Source organism: Callospermophilus lateralis, chromosome 14 (assembly GCF_048772815.1).
Source record: "Callospermophilus lateralis isolate mCalLat2 chromosome 14, mCalLat2.hap1, whole genome shotgun sequence".
Lineage (NCBI taxonomy): Eukaryota > Metazoa > Chordata > Mammalia > Rodentia > Sciuridae > Callospermophilus > Callospermophilus lateralis.
Window position 1 is genome coordinate 76,487,829 of NC_135318.1, and position 16,277 is coordinate 76,504,105.

General features: G+C 36.7%; 1 pseudogene; it reads left to right on the forward strand.

Annotated features, from left to right (window-relative positions):
* Positions 1 to 15,780, forward strand: part of LOC143637860 (ankyrin repeat domain-containing protein 33B pseudogene) — a 64,524-nt pseudogene extending 48,744 nt beyond the window's left edge.
* The last annotated feature ends 497 nt before the right edge of the window (positions 15,781 to 16,277 follow it).

Genomic DNA, 16,277 nt, shown 5'->3' on the forward strand with positions numbered 1-16,277 from the left:
CATGGGAGACTTCACACTTGAGGATCTGGTGGATTCTGGGTGACCAAAAATGATGGCACATCTTATGCTGCTGAATGGGGTGGATCTGTGCATAACCAATCAAAGGTTTATGTGAGTGTACACTGAAAATTCAGAAAATTCTAGAAACCTCTGCTTATGGACACTTGAGCCAATCAGGCCAAATCAGATTCCCATGTTCCCACGCCTAGGCTCCCCTGGCTTGGAATCTAATGGCCTTGATTGTGTCTGACCAGAAGGTCAAAGCAAATTGTTGCCCTCCCTGAAGCTCCTACACTTGGAATGCTCAGGCATGGATGTCCTCTCCTTGTTGAAAGCTTTGCCAGCCTTATGCAAGTCCCAGCTAAAATCATGCACAGTATGACTTTTGTAAAAACAATGTTTTATAACCAAACATCATTGTTAATTTGGGTAAAATATGTAACAACTATGGATATATGTAGGAACTTAATTTCTGATGTAGACAGTAGGTTTTTTTTTTATAAAATGTTCCAAGGCCTCTGTGGAATTTATTACATTTCAATATATTATTTCTTCTTAGAGTTTGTAAAAACATATTGAAGAGGGGAGCGGCCCCCTTCTCTGAGTTCCAGGTCCATGCAGTGCAGCCTGGATACCTGCATAGCCCTCTAGAACTGCTTCATCTGCATCCCTGAAATTTTAGACATGGTGATTGTCAGGTCCCCATCCCCCACCCCTGGCAATCCCCCTTTTACTCTCTGTGTCTATGAGTTGGACCATCTTAGGGACCTCCTGTGTATGGAGTCCCGCAGTGTTGGTTGTGAAACTGGCCCACTTCTCTTGGCCATCTGGGACTCCCTTGTGTTGTTGTGGACTGCAGGCCTTCTTTCTTTCTTTAAGGCTCCATTGGGTGATCAACCAAAATCTGTAAACCTATTCATCTTTTGATGGACATTGAGATTGTTTCCACGTCCCAACTCCTGTGGCTAACACTACAATAAAAATGGGAGTGCTGATACATTTTTCAAATCTTAATTTCAGTTCAATTGAGCAAATACACAGAAGTGTTGTGGCCAGTTACTGAGAGCTTTAGTTTTAATTTTTCTGAGGAACTTCCAAACAGTTTCCATAGCAGCCACACCATTTTGCATTCCCACCAACAGAGGGGTTCTGGTCCCCCTAGTCCCCACTAGCACTTGATGTCTTTTGATGGTTTTTGATAAGAACACATGGAACTATAGCATATGCTGTGATTTCTCATTGAGGTTCTGATTTTCATTTCCCTGAGCACCTTATAACAGTCATCTGTCACACACCAAATTAACTCAGCACCATAAAAGCTATATATGAAAACCTCATAGCTAACATCATACTCAGCAGTGATGGGGGGAGCTGTTCTTGTATGATCAGGAATAAGAGAAAGAGGCCCAAGCTAGAGCAGCTAGGAAAGAAAAAAAAAGAAAAAAGAAAAGAAAATACACCCCAATCAGAAAAGAAGCTGTAAAAAATGTCTCCATTTGCATATAACTATCTTATAGACACAAAACCATAACAACTCTATAAAAAATCAGCAAGAAATAATAACTGAACTCAGTAAAGTTGCAGAATTCATAAACCAATTTAAAAAACTTACTTGCATTTCTATACATTAATAATGAACTGTCTGAAAAGGAAATTAGAAAAACATCTATTGTCAATAGCATCAGAAATAACAAAATAATCAGGCATAAACTTAACTAAGCAAATAAAAGTTCTGCACATTGAAAACTACATAATATTGAGTAGATGATTTTAAAAAGAAACACATGCAAAAGCACTTCATGTTCATATATTAGGAGATTTAATGCTGTTGAAATACTACCACTAACATAGCCATCTATGGATTTGATGCAATTCTTATCAAAGTCCCAATGGCACTATATTTTACAGAAAGAGAAATGAATGTTTCTAAAATTCATAAAAAACCTAAAAAAATTCAAACAGCTAAAACAAACAAACAAAAACCTTTTGAAAGTGACAGAAGTAGAGGGATCACGTTTTCTGATCACAAAGCTATGGTAAATGAAATGCCATAGTACTGGTATAAAACAGACCTAGAGATACATGGAAGAGCACAGAGAGCCCAGGAGTAAATCCATGCATCTATGGTCAGCTGATGTTCAAAAATGGGGCTAAAAATACACAAGGTACTAAGAAACTGGACACCCAAATGCCAAAGAATAAAACAAGATGCTTATCTTATGCCACATGCAAATCACTTCAAAGTGGGTGGAAGACTTAACTGTGATACCTATGGCTATAAACTTCCTAGAAAAAAAAAACAGGAGGAAAAAACCTTCATTGTCCACTCATTCATATTAGTCTTGGCAATTATTTCTTTTGTATCCTTCCTTTTTTCTTTCTTTCTTTCTCTCTTTCTTTCTACCTCTCTGTTTTTCTTTCTTTCTTTCTTTGTTTCTCTCTCTTTCTTTCTTTCTTTCTTTCTTTCTTTCTTTTTTTGACATAACATCAATAGCACAGACAACAAAAGCAAAAATAGATAGTGTACATGATTATCCAATACTGCAGAAGTGGTCGAACAAAGTCATGGTGGAAAACAACTTGCAGATGGGAGGAAATACTTGCAAACTGTTAATTTATAATATATATATAAGGATGTCCTAGAGTTTAATAGCAAAAAAAAAGTTAATAATCAAATGAAACCATGGGCTAAGGACTGGAAGAGACATTTATGCAAGGAGACCTGTCTTTTTTTAAGCCTAAGCAGCCCCCCAGGAAAGGCATGTGTGTGAGTAGAGAAATGGTGCCCAGTGACTTTCCCCAGGAAACTGGGGTCCTATTCCCAGCTGGTGGGGACCTTGACTACAATGATCAATTTCATGGTAAAATTTAAAAATTTACCACAATGACAATAAATATGTTATTTAAATTGAAAATAGGCTATAAATTGGGTTTCGTAATCCCCTCCTTACATTTGGTTAATTTGCTAGAGGAGCTCACAGGACTCAGAGAAACAATTGTGTTTGCAAATGTATTGGTCTATCAACAAAAGATATTACAGAGTAGATTGACACGAAGCCAGATAAAAGAGAGTACAGGTAAGGGAGAAGAGGTGCAGAGCTTCCGTGACCTCTCCAGGAATGCCAATCTCCAGGAATGCCACTCTCCAGGAACCTCCCCATGTTCTGCTACCAGAAAGTTAATTCAAATCATGCCAATTGCATTCCTATGAGTAAAACTGAAAATACTTTAGATGGGAGTATGTAGTGTGTCAATGTCTAGGTCAATTCTGACATGCCTTGTCATATTACTGGAAAGAAGAAAACTGTTCTGTGCTGGGGCTGAGTATCATGGGTCTTTGACAGCCGATGGATTTCCAGATTTGGGCATGTGGGGAGTGATGCTTCTTGTAGTAGATTTCATATGTTTTGTATGAGTTGAAGTCAGAGCTCAAAATTAACAGTGAGCAGAGAAGGGAAACTGCCAAGGCATTTGCAATAAGAAAAAAACTGCCACTGTTCTATTGACTGGGTCCTCCTTTTTGTGGGGAGCAGGCATTTTTAGGAAATATCCACAGTGGGTCTGCAGGAGATATGACAGGATCTGTCCAAGAAAGAGCATGTGCCCTTCACTCTTTTATTGGTTTCTTTCTATTGCTGTTGTCTGCAATCCTTGTGTTTTTCAGGATAAGGATAGGAAAATATCTTCAATATGTAAAGATAAGAAAACAACAACAACAACAAAAAAAGCATGCTGAAAGTAAGAGACATCCAAGGTGAAATTAAAACCAAATCACAGAGATGTAAAAATTAAAAACTACACCTATGTTTTCTCTAACAACAGGTTCTTTTCTAAACAGTGTGTCTTTAGGATAATTCCCTTTGCTCTTCTCAATCTCTTGAAAACATCAGTGATTCCTACTTATTTAGGCAAGAAATAGTGTAATTTACTTAGAAAATATATATATATACTCTAAATTTTCTCTAAAAGTTGTTCTTGTCAGGTATTTTCCATCAAAGCTCATTAACATAGCAATGTTATGTTTTAGGTTAATCAACTCAATATTCACAAATAAGGCATCAGTCAGGTTTTATATGCAGAGAGTAGAATTCACTCTATTAATTATATTATATAATATATTTATATATAATTCCATATAATTATATATAAATATAAAAAATATGAAATAATATTCTAAATAAACCAATTGTGAAAGTCAGTATCAAGAGTATCACTCTATACTCTCTATACTGACTCTACTAAAAGCAATTGTCCTTTGGGGCTGGGGTTGTAACTCTGTGGTGGAGAGCTTGCCTGACATGTGTGAGGTCCTGGTTTGATCCTCACAACCACATAAAAAGAGATAAATAAAATAAATCTGTTGTGTCCATCTACAACTAAAAATCTGTTAAAAATGAGAAGAAATACAATAGTCCTTCAAAAAACCTTATTTTAGGAGTACTCCTACAAATTGGTAGTCCACCAAAGGTTTTGATTGTGTGTATCACTTTTTTGTATCAATTTTTTAAAATATAATTATCTCTTACATTTTTATTTGTAAGTTAATATGCATTTCCTTAGAATGTTTGCCAATCTGATTTTTTTAAATCAGCACTTCTTGAAGCTGGGGTTGTGGTTCAGCAGCAGAGACTTGCCTAGCATCTGGGTTTGATCCTCAGCACCACATATACATAAATAAATAAATAAATATAAAGGTATTGTGTCCAACTATAACTAAAAAATACATTCTAAAAAGAAATTTTAAAAATCAGCTTGCCTTGTTCTAAAACTGAAGAAATCATGTTGATATTTCTTTTGAAATTATAGTCTTTTTTGAATCTTTTAGGCAGAAGCAAAAATTTAATGATATTAAGTCTTTCGAAGAAAAATATATTCATGTCTCTTTTTGTACATAAATTAGCATTTTAAATTATCCTTCCAATAGAGCTTGCACAGCTTTCTTATATTTTTTCCCATAAATATTTAGTTTGTTGTTGTTATTATTTATAATGAGTTTTTTCTTCCTACACATCTTGTGGTAGTTCTTGTATGTGTAGCAGTAGTGATAATAATAGAAAATAGGTACTGAGTATTGACTGTGTGCAAGGCAATTATTATGGTATAAATCTAGAAATATCCTCTAAAGAACTCAAGTGTTAGATAAGACAACCATGTTCATAGGAGAAACAGTTGGATTAAGAGAGCTAATTGATCCACTTGATGAATTAAAAATTTTAATGAACTACTGGTTGGTAACTGTAAGTAGGTGAGTCATGATGGGAAAAAGAAAGTCAATGGGAGCATGACCTTAGACTATATATGTCCTGGTCTCTTCCTCTCTCTCTGCTTCCCAGCTCCCATGTGCTGAGCAGATTTCCTCCATCACATCCTTCCACTATAATATTTCTGCCTTGGAGCCAGACAATGATGGTCTGAACACTCTGAAATTGTGACCCAAAATAAATCTCTCCTCTAAAAGTTGTTCTTGTCGGTTATTTTTCATCAAAGCTCATTAACATAGCAATGTTATGTTTTAGGTCAATCAACTTAATCTTCACAAATAAGACATCAGTCAGGTCTTATATTCAGAGAGTAGAATTCACTCTAATAATTATATAATTATATATAATTACAAATAATTATATGTAATTAATTATATAATATAATGTAATTATATTACTTTAATGAATATATTCAAGATATTTAATATATTCAAGATATCTATAAAATTTCCAGGAAGGACAGAGACTCTGTTTGTATGCTTCACAAATATAAAAATAATGGAGCCAGGAGAAAAGTCCAAACACAGCACAAAAGTATTCAAGAGGACACTGCTCCCCCCCCCCAACTTTTGCCACTTAACATCTTGTTGTCAGGAACCCAACTCCAGAGCTTGATCAGGACACTCACTTTCTTCACAAGAAGACAAATTCCCTACATTACACTCCTGCCCCAAATTGTCCTTATGCACATGTAGGTTTGCCTTACATTAATTCATCTCATTGAAGAATTGGAACCCTTAATCCAGATGAGACTGGGAAACTGCACTTATATATTTTCAGTATATGCAGTAGTAGAAGGCATGATGAATTGAGAAAAAGACATCTGCCATAGTAGATATTAGAGTCATTATATACTCTTGATACAAATTTATATATTGTTAGATCCCACATGAGGATCTTGCATCCATTGCTGGCAGGCAACCTTGGTTTCAGGAGTTAGGTGAGTGGCTCTGAGTTCTGGGGGAGATATTGCTCGGGTTGTGCAGGTCCTGCAATCTGCTGGAGGCCAAGTACACACCCAAAGAGATAGGGAAGCTGAAGAAAAACTGTGAGGTAAGGGTAGAAAAGGGTTTGCAGCTCCCTTAAGGGGCCTGAAGGGTCGGCAGGCCTGGAGAGGTAGGATGTGGCCAGCACCTTGGACAGCTGCTCCATGCAGCTCAAGGCCTTCTCAAGCCTCAGCTGTTCCTTCATCATCTGCTAAGCCAAGAAGATGGTAGCAGAGAACAGGATGCCCTCCTAGCAGTGCACCAATCCTGGCCTGCAGCAGTCCTTCACTGCACAGTCCTACAACCATGGCTTCCATGAACCAGGAATCCATGACTGACTTGTTGTTTTCTTCCAGCAGATGTGTTTGTACTGGTAGCGTCCTTTCATGTGGTTTGGGCATTGGAAGAAGACATTCAACATGGCTGTGATTCCTAGGGCGTGCAGCATGTCTCTCCAGATAGCATGGTAGGCATCGTGGAAGTGGAGAAACCAAGAATCTCCAAGGGACCCTGCCACCTTGATACACAGAGCGGTTCCACTGGAGCTGCACCCCAGGTGAAGGGACTCTGTGGCACTGGGGGGGGGGGAATGTTTGCCAGGGCAGAATTAGAAGAGAATTCTGGGTAAGCAGAGGAAAACGTCTCACAGCCAGATTTGAGCAAGCAGATGTTTATTCACTGGGGCTTAGGGTGGAGTCGCTGCACTACTAGGGTCAAGGTGTGGTCCTCCCTGAGCCCTTGGAGTGGGCTCCACTCAAAATATAGGATGATAGCCAAGTAGAGGCTAGAGCACAAGAGAGCGCACTTCCTACTGGGTATGCAGGATGGACTCCAGGCTCATGGAGCCCTTGGCCCGCCTATTGTCCTGTGGGTTGTATCAAAGAAGGTGGACCGAACCTCCGATAGGAAAAATGTGCAAAAAGTTGAAAAGCAAGAGCTTGATAACGCTCCCTAGCCCCAGGGTTCAGAGACTGCAGCTGCTGTCAGCCCTGCTGCTGCCACGCACTTCACCCTCCACCCCGCCCCACAACCCAGGGCAACCATCACCTCCCAACCTCCTCATGGTTGCCGCTGAAGCTACAGCCTCTGCCTTGGTGGTTCTCGCTCAGCTTCATCAGCCTTTTGAGCACACTGAAGTCCATCTCTCCCAGTTAATCAATCGTCACCATGGAGTGTAGGAACTGGGGCAATAGATAGTCACTCAGGCCAGCCAGGCAACAGGAATGGGCAAACAAGTGCTAAGAATGGGAGCCTTCAGTAGTGACTACCAACTTGCTCCCCAGAGGCTTGGACGGCCAGACCCCTATTGGGTCCCCTTCCTCCTGCAGCGTTCAGGTTACATAGCAGCCCTAGCAGCCTCAGGTGCCTTGTGCGCCTGCACTGACAAAAGAGTGGCAGAAGAAGTGTGTGTGTTTAAGGCAGAGTAGCACTGGTTCCCCTCTGTTGTTGCCTCATACGTGTTTTGCTGCTCTTGCACCTTGGGCTACAGCCTGATCATTGCTGCTCTGTCCCCAGCACTGCCAGAGCTCCGCGCAGCACTTCGTCCACTTTTTCTTGAAAGAAGTTTGATAATTGGATTTGCAAGATGCTTGTCATCTATGTAGTCACTGAGATAATTGGTTTTAATATGATACAGCATTACAAGAGTAATACCCAGTGCTAAGTTACTGTAACATCGTAGGATCGATTCACATAACTTTTATATTTGGTATTGCTCATTGTGCTTTTCTCTCTCACTTGGACTTGTCCACATAAAGTTTAGCAAACTTCTTGAAAAATCCTTTTCTGTATTCATTGTTTTTTTCTTTATGGTGTCATCATTTTCTTCTGTCTTTATTTTACCTCCTAATTTATTATCTCTTTCCATCCACCTTGTCTTAATTCCTTCCTTCTATTTTTTTTTTCTTGTTTCTTTGTTTGTTTTGTTTTTGCAGTTACTCAAGGTGGTCAGAACCAACATTGATTTTATTCATCCATTTGTCTTTTGCTAATGTAAGCAAAGTGGAGCTTTAAGAACTTCATAAGATGCATCCTGTTGCTGTTGATTGATTAACTGTCAGTTATCTGTCTGCTCAAAATTATTTCCAATGATAACAATTGTAATTTTTATCTTTACCTCATATGTATACTTTACTAAAATGTTTTGCTTTGTTTCAAAAATTTTGGTGATTTTTCACATGGTTCATTTTGTTGACTAATCATTTAGTTCTATTGTCAAATCATCTACTCTGAACAACATTCTTAAGAAAATTTTGAGACTCCCTTTTTCTTATATTAGATCACTTGCCAACACAGTGACAAAATGCCTGAGATAAACAATTGAAAAGAAGGAAAGATTCATTTAAGATTAAAAATTGGGAATGTCCAAGAGTGCTGTCTGTACATGGGTCCACTGCCCAGAAACCCCAGCCCCTTTATGCTTTTCTTTGAACCCACTGTTCAGCCATGCAGCTCCCAGAAAAGCAGTGCACCCATGCAAGGGTACCTCTGGCTTTTCTGAAAACAGTAAGCCTCACCCAAATGTGCAGATTTGAGACAGGCAGACAGGATGAATCATGCCAACACAGGTTGACCATTCATGGGAGAATATGTAGTGAACCTGGGCCTGTCTGTTATGCTGGGTGAGAAAGAGCATTCTGACCTGATGGTGACATTGAGGCTTGAAGTCATTCATGTGTGAACAAAGATGTTTGTTTCCACATAGACTCTCCAAGGGCTTTAAAAATGCCCTCCTTTCTAGACAGTTTGCAAGGACCTCTAATCTGGCACTCAATGACAACTCTGTTCTACAACATTGAAAATGGAGTAACATTTTCCTTCCCTGCTCCTCCAGTCCTTCCCAAAGAAGTATATCCTTCTCCCTCCAAAGCCATTGCTCCATCTGGAATGGCTCCTTAAAATGGCTTTAGTTCATGTCAGGCTCCAACGTGGCTCCCCAGATGCTCTTAACAGGAGCTGGCACCAGGCAAGGACTCTGTCCCACCTCCACCTCTCCTACACTTCTAGAATTCAAGGAGAACTGAACTGTGGAGTCCCCATTTAAATCAAAAGAGGGCCTTTGAAAAGAGTCTCCTAACAGGAGTTTAATTACACAAGACTATATTAATATACTTCTAGTAATCTGCCTAAAATTAAAAACTACTATATATGCAAAAGAGAGAAGATGGTGCTTCCAAGTACAAAGGATTCATTTAAGGTCTATGCCTAAGTAATTGCTTTCCTCCATGATCTTGCCTGATAATTCACTGAAGAAAAATCTGCATTGTACCAGAGATTCCAGGAGCACCTTATGTAATGTGGCCTGTGTCACAGATAGTAGGCCTACAAGAAAAATTCTCCAAAGACCAAACCACACATCAGAGAGGAAAAGAAGTTCTATGGTTGTGGTAAATATGCCCAGGATCCAGCAGCATGAATAACTAAGAAATAGTCCTTTCTCTTCCCACCCCATTCTGCCTCTCAGTGACAACATAATCAAGATCTTCAGCTGACCTGTGCACATCTTCAAGACACCATTCATCTTCTGGCCACTTGCACATTTGCCTGCTACGGTGCTGTACTCTTTATGATTCCCACGTTGGTATATGCTACATCCACTGGCCCTGGACTCCATGTATATATCTACTCTAACCAAATTCTTAATTATTATTAGAAATAAATTATTATTAGTGCTTCTCAAGTTGCATGATGAGAGTCAACGTCAACACTGATTTTATCCCTGTGTCTTTTTCTAATGTAAGTAGGTCAAATTAGAAGCACTTCTTTATGAACTGCTTCATCAGCCTCCTATTGCTTTTGATTTGTTGAATCTTTATTATCTGTCATCTAAAAAGTATTTCCAATTTTCCTTGTAATGTTTTCTTCTACCCCATATATATTTTTTATAAATGTCTTTGCTTTATTTGAAACTTCTGATGATCTTTGACTTTTTTATTGTTGACTCACAATTTAACTCTATGTTCAAATCATCTATTCTCAATAAATGCTTGAGAAAAACTTTTTTTTTAAGAGAGAGAGAGAGAGAGAGAGAGAGAGAATTTTTTAATATTTATTTTTTAGTTTTCGGTGGACACAACATCTTTGTTTTTATGTGGTGCTGATGATCAAACCAGGGCCACACACATGCCAGGCGAGCGCGCTACCGCTTGAGCCACATCCCCAGCCCCATCCTTGAGAAAATTTTGAGTCTTGCTTTATGATTGCGTTTGTTATCTTGCCTTTACTGTTCCAAAATATCTGAGATAAACTTTTTTTCCTCTACTTTTTCTATTAAGTATAGACAGTGTTTCCAACTGTATATATGGCAATTGATTTCCTTTAGTTATTGTCAACTTTTCTCCATATAATGTTTTTTACTAGGTCCCTGTTCATTTTTTATATGTTTTATACATATTTTTGCATGCATTTTCTTTGAATATTCATGTTTTGATATATATATTCATACCCTAATTCTAAGCTTTACCCTACAAAATATTTAATATCAACCCTAAATTTACCCGTTTCTAAACCTATATTAATACTAAAGAATATATAGTAATATGAATATTCTTGCATACTTATATTCAAATATCCAATTGATAATTGTATTCTTAAGTATTTATATATGTTCACATGTAATTTATCTGTGCGTTTGGAAATTAATAAATGTGTATTTATATATCTCACACCTTTTACTATTTCAAAACACATATATTTCTGTGTATTTTAATGCACATTTTTATATGTATATTCTTATGTTTATTCATGTTTTTCAATGTACCTATTCATTTCCTAATGTTTATGTGTATTTTTACTTGCACTCAATTATCAATGATATATTTGCATATATATATATATATATATATATATATATACACACACACACACACACACACACACACACACACACACAGACACAAACACACACACATATCTGCTTTCACAAATTAAAAATGTGTCTTCCTACATCTCACATTAATCTCTTCCCAATTTCAAAATGTCAAAATTTCACATGTACATTCTTAAATTATTCATATTTTTCAATATACATATTCATTGTCTAACCCTAATTATATACAAAATTTATATTTTTAATCATAGTTTTACCCCTATAACTACCCTACATTCAGATAAAAGCATATATACTTATATGAATACTCATATGTATTTATACTTACATATATATTTATCAATGTTATATTTGCAGAAGTGTTATTACATATTTATATATAAAATTTATCTTTGCCTTCGCATATTAAAAATTTGTATTTATTTCTGTATTAACCCTTCCCTATTTAAAAAAAAATTATCTTAATTTTTATGCAAATGATTCCATGTACATTCTTAGGTTTTTTTGTTTTCAACAAATATATTTATTCCCTAAAGATAAACCTAAATGTTCACAAAAATTTGAAATTGATAATAACCCTATATTTACTTGTATATCTAAATCTACCTTAAAATAAATACATATATATATATATATATATATATATATATATAAATTTAATATTCATTTTTATAAAGTTATGTATACAATTATCAATGGTATATTTAAATATGTATAAGTATATATTCATATATATAATTAATCTGTGCAGTTCTATTTTTGAAAATCTGTATTCATATGTGTCATATTAAAATCTTAGGATGGGGCTTTGGCTCAGTGGTAGTGCACTTTACTGGTACGTGTCAGGCACTGGGTTCAATTCTCAGCACTGCATATAAATAAATAAAATAAAAGTCTATCAACAACTAAAAAAAATTCTTTAAATCATAAACAAAAAATAAAACCTTCCCTAGTTCAAAACATATGTATTTATTTATATTTTCATACATGTATTGATGAGTTATTCTAATGAGTATTCTTGGTTTTCCATATGCATTTTCTTTCACTAACCCTATTTCAAAACATATTTATTTCTAACCCTACACAGAATTTAACACTAAGCCTAAATATAACCTTTTACCTGAATTTACATTAATATAGAACATACCAAAATTATGAATATACATGTGTAATGAGACATATGTATTTAATTATCAAAAATATATTTGCATATATATTATATATGCATATTGATTTGTTCATTCACAAATTTAAAAGTATGTATGTATATGTCTCACATTAAAATTTTTTTCTATTTGAAAATTATATTTTCATATATATTTTCACATGTAAATTCCTAGAAATATTAATGGTTTTTGATATACATATTCATTCCCTAGCCATAATGCTATCCCTTGCCATAATTTAATACTAATCCTATGCATATCTCTTATAAGTAAACCTAATTTTACATAAAAGCTTATGTATTTACATGAATGTTTGTGTGCATTTTGACATACATATTCAATTATCAATGGCATATTTGCATATATATGTATTAATGTATATTTTCTCTCTGCATTTGCAAAATAAAATAAGTATTCATACTAATCACTTTAAACCTTCACTATTTCAAAGCATGTGTTTATATGTATTTTCATAGATATTTTCACAAGTATATGCTCATGAATATTCATGTTTTCTGATAAACTTTTTCATTCCAAAGTATTAACACTAACCCAAGCCATAATTTAATATAACTCTCACAACACCCTTGTACCTAAACCTAATTTTACATAAATATATGTGCAGTAATATTAATGTGTATGTGTATTTCAACTTAGATATTCGATTATCAATGGTATATTTACATATATATTATTGTATATGCATACATGAAATTTATCTGTAAAAATTGCAATTTTGAAATGTGTATTTACAAGGCTCACTTTCCTATTTCTAAACATATACCAGGGGCATAGTGGCACACACCTGTAATCCCAGTCGCTCTGGAGTCTCAGGATGATCTGGAATTCAAAAAAAGCCTCAGCAAAGCAAGACAATAAGCAACTCATCAAGACTCTCTAAATAAAATATGACAGGCCAAGGGAAGTGGCTTGGTGGTCAGGGGTGCCCCTGAGTTCAATCCCTGGAAACTCCTCCTAAAAAAACCAAACCCATATATACTGATATATATTGCCATACATATATACTCATGTACATTCTTATGAAAACTCATGTTTTTCAATATGCATATTAATTCCTAACCCTAACCCTAAAAACAATAGTAACCCTAAATTTATCAATATACCTAAACATATTAATATAACATCATGTATGATAATATGAATATTCATTTTAATTTTCCCTGTTCATTTCATAAGTATTATTACATATTAATATATATTTATCTGTGCTTACAATTTAAAAAAATGTGTATTTATGTCTTCCATTAAACCCTTCCCCATTTCAAAAATATACACTTACATATATTTTCATGTAAAATTATATTTTTGTTTTTGATTTACATATTCATTCTCTAACCCAAGCCATAATTTAATACTAACTCTCAAAATATCTCTACAGTTAATTTTACATAAATGAGTATATAGTAATATGTTTATGTGTATTTTGACTTATATATTCAATTTTCAATGGCATATTTGCATACATATCAATATGTTTATATGTAGTTTATATCTGCCTTTGCAAACTAAAAATGTGTATTTAGAGCTGGGGTTGTGGCTCTGTGGTAGAGTGCTCACCTGGCATGCACTAAGTACTGTGTTTGATCCTCAGCACCACATAAATATAAAATAAAGATAATGTGTCCATCTTGAAAAAAAACCCTAAAAAATAAAATTAAAAAAATGTTTATTTATGATTCAAATTAAACCCTTGCCTATTTTAAAACATATATATTTTCATATACATTTTCACATGTACATTTTTTGAATATTCATGTTTTTAATATATATTTATTCCCTAACCCTATGTCTAACCCTAAACTATTTCTAAATTTAGTTCTATACATAAAGTTACATTAATATAAAGCATATGTAATAATATAAATATTCATGTGTAATTAGACATCAATTTAATTATCAAAGGATAAAGAATGTGGCATAGGGACGTAGCTTACATGATGATCAGAAAACAGAGAAAAAGAGAAACTCTGTTCACCAGATACAAAATATATACCCAATAGCCATGCCTCCAATGAACAACTCCCTCCAGCCCTACCCCACCTGCCTCTAGTTACCACTCAAGTAATTCACTGATTAGATCAAGACAATCATTCTGTCATTTCTCCTCTGAACCTTCTTGCACTGTCTCATACATGAGAGAGTAATTTTCTTTGCATTCAACTTCATTGGTTGGCATGTGATAGGCAATCTTTTGGAATGCCTCACTGACAAAATGTAGTTCAACTTCCTCTATTTGTGCATATCTTCCTATGTTAGGTCTTAAAATATTTTGTGAGTGCTACTCAAGAAAATATAAAATGGTGATCAGTTCTCCTAACAATGAGTATGTGTTTCACTAATATCAAATTTCTACCCTGAGGCTCTGTTTCCATGCCTTTTGCATATATGATAAACTCAAGACATAGAGAAATATTTTTGAAGCCATTTTTACAATGCCAATCAAACCTGGCATTTTTTATATTAATAATATGCAGGTCAGTTAAGAGGATACCACTATAAGTTATAATTCACATGCGCACAAGCTGGAATAATTCTGTGACTATCAACTGGTTGGTAGAAATGAGATACATCCCAATTTCAGACAAGCTAAATTGTGAAGAAATGAATACTGTGGCAGACACCTGCAGAATCACTTCTGATGATTCCTTCTGTCTTCTTGTAGGCAAGGAGAAATGCAGTATGGTGAGCATGGACAGCACCCTGGAAGAGGCCACCTTCCTGTGCACTGGCTGTGCCAAGAATGTCGGGGTCATGCAGGCGCTGGTGCAGTGGGGTCCACAGGATGAGGAAGTGCAGGAAACAAACTGCAGTTTTTGATGGGCCTTTTTGTTGCCTGCTTTGTGGATACTGTGGTGGTCTTAGCAGAGTTCCCCCATATGACCTCAACTGGCAAGACAACAAGGAGAACATGGATCTAATCACAGCTGTGCCTGCAAGACACCCACCATCACCAACCAACTGTTGAACTATTTCTCTGGTTTTGATCTTGAAAGAACGAATGTGTTCTGCTTCACTGCCATGATGAAAGTCAATATGCAGGACTAAACAGAGTGTGCCCGAGTCCTAATGCAGGGGCAGATGTATATAGAAGGGACACCTGTCATGGGATGTCCCCCCAGAAGTGTGCAACTTACATAGGCTGAGTGGAGGCTGCGCACAACCATCCCCTGAACAGTTTGTGGAAAAGTACAGACTAGAGCTGCTGCTGGCCTCTGAGGCACTTCTGAAGCCTGCAACCTCCAAAAATGCTTGCAGAGGCTCACTGAGTTTGTGTGGTGCATGCTCACCTTTCACTCGAGCTGGAGCCTGGAAGATGGGAGCATCATTTACCATATGGTCAGGATTACCATAAGCTTTTACAGTCCAATTGTGGCCACCACCTTCCAAACTGTGTGCCCCAAGGACCTTTCCTGTTGGGAAAAAGGCAGCAGGCAGTAAGGAAATCCTAGCAGCTAGGGGGGAACCAGGACACCCTTGCCCAAGAGAGGGATAAGGAGGAAGGCACTGAACAACAATAGTAGACTTCTGAGACCCTAAGGGCCCCCATAGAAGAGGTTCCAAAAGTCAGCACCCTTACTCCCTAACTGCCAGGGGCCCAAGGGACAGCCTCTGCCCAGTAGAATGCCAGCCTCCTGCCCCTGAAGCTCTTGCTTCAGAGAAGTGAGTAGCCAAGTTTGGTAGTCCTCAGTATCCACATCATCAAGGTGCAGGCACCCACCTTCAGGGGGACTGGATATCCCTCAAGGGCAGAACCAAGGTGGCATCCACCTGCAGATCCCCAAGTGGCAGTAGAAATAGGCCAAGGAAGAAAAGAAGAAGGCAGAAGAGGCAGAGAGGAAGCACCGAAGGAAAGGTGGGGACCACGCTGGAGGAAAAGAACATGAGGGGGGTCTTTTGAACAGAGGGCCTGTGTCAGGCTAGCAGCTGTGGACTTGGTGCAGAGCTCTAGCTAGGAGGTGGGTGGGGTCAAGCGAGAAGTTGAGATATGTAGGGGAGGGGAGATACACGAGGAAGG